The following is a 3,396-nucleotide window of genomic DNA, read 5'->3' on the forward strand; positions in this document are numbered from 1 at the left end:
CTGGGGTTGAGTAGAAGGACGTGGGTAGGGAAAGCTCGGAGCAGAAACTGGGGAGGGGCGGGGGCGGAGCTTGGGGCTGGGTGGAAGCTCTCTGAGTAGTAGCTTGGGAGGAGCCGGCTGGGGCTGGTGGGTAGCTGAGTGGAGCGTGGCTCGGCTGGGGAGTAGGGCGAAGTCGGGGAAAGCTAGGAGTAGGAGCTGGGGAGGAGCGCCGTGGGTTGGGGGGCTTTAGAGTCACAAAGTGGCCTGGTGTGGTAGCTGAGAGGAGGGGCGGGGCGGGGCTGTAGAGGAGCTGGGCGGGACTGTTAGGATAGTTAGGAGGAGGAGCTGCGGTCGGGCTGGAGTGGCGAGTTGCAAGGGAACACTGGTAGGGTATCTGGAAGGTGCAACTGGGGCGGAACAGGGCGCGGCTGGTGGGATAGCTGGGGGGAGGGGCCGGGGCGGAGCAAGGCTGTACTGGAGGAGGGGCTGGGGGGGGCGCGGGGTGGGGGCGGAGCTACGCGGAGAGGGGCGGAGCTACGCGGAGAGGGGCGGAGCTGGCAAGACCAGAATGTTGGATATTGGTAACTGCGAGGGGGCTGAGCAAAGGCTTCTCGGGAGCACAGACCAGGAAATGCCCTTCATAGGTGCCTAGGCCTCGCCGCACTCGTAGGCAACAAAGCGGCACCCCCAGGGTCCTCAGCGACCTCAGGTGACCCTTAGAATGGACCCCGGAGAATGCAGAGGTGGGGAGAGGGTGTGTGACCTGTAGGTTGAATCCCGCACCTCCAATCTTCACGCCCAAGAAGGCTCTCCTTCCAAGCCACCCTGGGATGGCCAGTGGGGTCCTGAGGGACGGACTTTATATGAACTTATTTTGCAGGTGAGAAGAAAAATTCCTATTCTGCACCTCAAACCTGACATGCGCCAGACAAAGTCAACTGCCCTGTCAGCGCTGTTTCCTGCCCTCTCTCTTTCAGTCAGGGGCTCAATACACTCAGTGTCGCCCTGCTTTGTTCCTGGGGTTCCCTTACCCTCACCCTCCTTCCGCATTTGCTTGGCGACCAGATGCGATGTCCCTGCCTCCCAAACGCCTGATCAGAATAGATGCTCCTCTTCTTGTTCCCACTGCTACTTCCTGAGTTCAGATCTGAGGTCTGGGGCCTGTTACCTGAGCCTCCACACAGGCCTGGATGCCTCCTGTCTTTCCTCCTCTATTGGGGTACCTTACAAAATATTCAGCTCCCTGGGACTTCTGAGTGGCCTGCAGCTTTTCCTGGACACTTTTTTCAAAACACGAGAGTCTCTTTTTCCTCAGCTACTGCGCTTTCACTCAGCAACCCACCCCTGCAGATGGAACAAAATCAGAAGTGAGAAATAGAGGGTCTACAGATAGAATCCTTAAGGAAACAAAGTTTCTGGAAGAGTGTCCTGTATCTCTGGTGTTCCCTGAACTCTGTAGAGCTTGGGACTTCATTCATATGACCCAGGCAGATTTTAACCCCGCTCTGGCCCTCGTGTGATCCCAGCCAGCCCTGTAGCTTATTCATGTGGCCTAAAACGACTTTGCACAGGAGCTGCCCTGACTCGTAATTCTTGGCATTCAAGTGCCTGAACCTCTCCGGCCTCAGTTTGTCTGCACGTCAAGTGAGGATAGTGAAAACAGTGCTCGGGCTGTGGGGTTCCTCTGCGTACTGAATGGGCCTGGCCCAGCCAGACGTAAAGGGCCTCGTTCTGAGGAGTCCTCGGGTCTCCGTGGGCATAGCTGCCCCTCCAGTCTCACTGCGCGGACCCTCCCCAGCTCCCAGCACTCAGTGCCTCTGCCCTCCACACTGCTCGCTAATGGCAGGCACCCTCCCTCACTTCCTGTGGCCCCATGAAGCCTCCCCTAACACTCTGAGCACAGTTTCAGGGCCTGCTCCTTCTTCCTGAAAACTTTCCAGAATCCTGTCTCTGGTACTCGTTTTGCGCAAGGCTGGGCTGTTTATGTGTTGCATGCGTATGTGTGTACCACATACTACCAAGTTACTACAGCTAGACTGGAATCTCTCTGCAAACAAGGACTTTGTCCATTTCACCTTTGTGCTGCCCCCAGAGCCTGCCTCTGTCAGAGGAGACACTTACTAGATGTTGATGATGGTTGAATCATTCAGGATTCATCAACTCTCCACCCCGATGAGCTGTTGTGCCATGCTGGGCTTTGGCAGATGAGTGACACAGGCCCTGACCCGAGTCAGTGCATGCTAGGTGGATAAGAAAGGCATGTATGTCAGTAACACTCATTTGAAGTAGGAACACACACGGTCCACAGAAAGAACTATCTGGGAAGTTCTCTGAGGCCTCAGGAGAGGCCAGGATGCACCTCACTGGGAGATCAGGAAGTTTCCAGAGGTAGGCTGGTTTTGAATTGTGCACTGAAGAATAGGTAGGGTTTTGAAGGTGGTGATACAGGAGACCAGTCCTGGGATGTCAGCTTTAAGCTGGGAAAACAGGAGACCAGAGGCAGTAAGGAAGAATAGCTCAGGCAAAGGTGCTTCTCACATCCTGTCCCCTCTGGTCCTCAAATCTAACAGCTACGTGCTGTTAGATCCACTTGAAGGAGGGATGGGGAAACTAAGAGCACAGAGGCCAAGGGGCGTGGCGAAGATCTCTCACTCAGCTGGGGTTGGGGGAGAGTTGGCCTTCAAACTCAGGAGTGGCCAACCCAGAGTCCATGCAACTACCAAACAGATTGGGAACACAAGACGTACATCCTGAGCCTGGTGCTAAGGCCGTCAACCTGTTGCCCTGAATCATGCTCCGGAAGTGTATGGCTAGCCCTGGGTCGTGCATGTGTTCTTACTTCCCATCTGCAGGGCACGGGGCTCAGCCTCTGACCGCTCCCACTCCTTCCAGCTCTAGTGCAGTGTGATTCAGGGACTTTGAACTATGTTGCTTGCCTATGAGCCGGTCTACTCCTTTCAGATTGCAGGAGGGACTATTGCACTTGAATCAAGAGACAGTGCATTTCACAGAATGTACTTTATGATGGCTATGAAAGAGTCAATTCTGTTTACTTAGCTGTGGCTGGTGCTCTCTGTTGTGTAAGGAGAGACTGAACCAAAGGGGAGATTAAGGGCCTGCTGTGTGACACAGCCACCTAAAGGCACTGTCCTTAGATTTTCATCCTCATTTGTGTAGTTGAGAAGTGCCAAATCGGACAGATCATATTGTTCCGTACTTGAGTTTCCTGCTGATGGATTCTGCAGAATGACCCAGGGCGCCAGAGTCTCTGTCAAGCCTGTGACTTGCTTCTGGGGACCTGTGTGATCGAGGGCCAGGAGACTTTATCATATATGTCTTCCTAACAGGACAGAGCAGGGCTTGGCCAGGAGCTGGTACGGAGATGAGGGGGTGCAGGCATCAGTCTGCAGTCGTACA

General features: G+C 54.8%; 1 long non-coding RNA gene across 1 annotated transcript in view; it reads left to right on the forward strand.

The window, feature by feature from the left end:
* Window positions 1-521: 521 nt before the first annotated feature.
* LOC115284257 overlaps window positions 522-3,396 on the forward strand; it is a 24,318-nt gene continuing 21,443 nt past the window's right edge. Inside the window, exon 1 of the long non-coding RNA XR_003905147.1 lies at window positions 522-859. This is a non-coding gene — a long non-coding RNA (uncharacterized LOC115284257). The remainder of the gene's footprint in view (window positions 860-3,396) is intronic.

This window comes from Suricata suricatta, chromosome X, assembly GCF_006229205.1.
Source record: "Suricata suricatta isolate VVHF042 chromosome X, meerkat_22Aug2017_6uvM2_HiC, whole genome shotgun sequence".
NCBI classification, from domain to species: Eukaryota; Metazoa; Chordata; class Mammalia; order Carnivora; family Herpestidae; genus Suricata; species Suricata suricatta.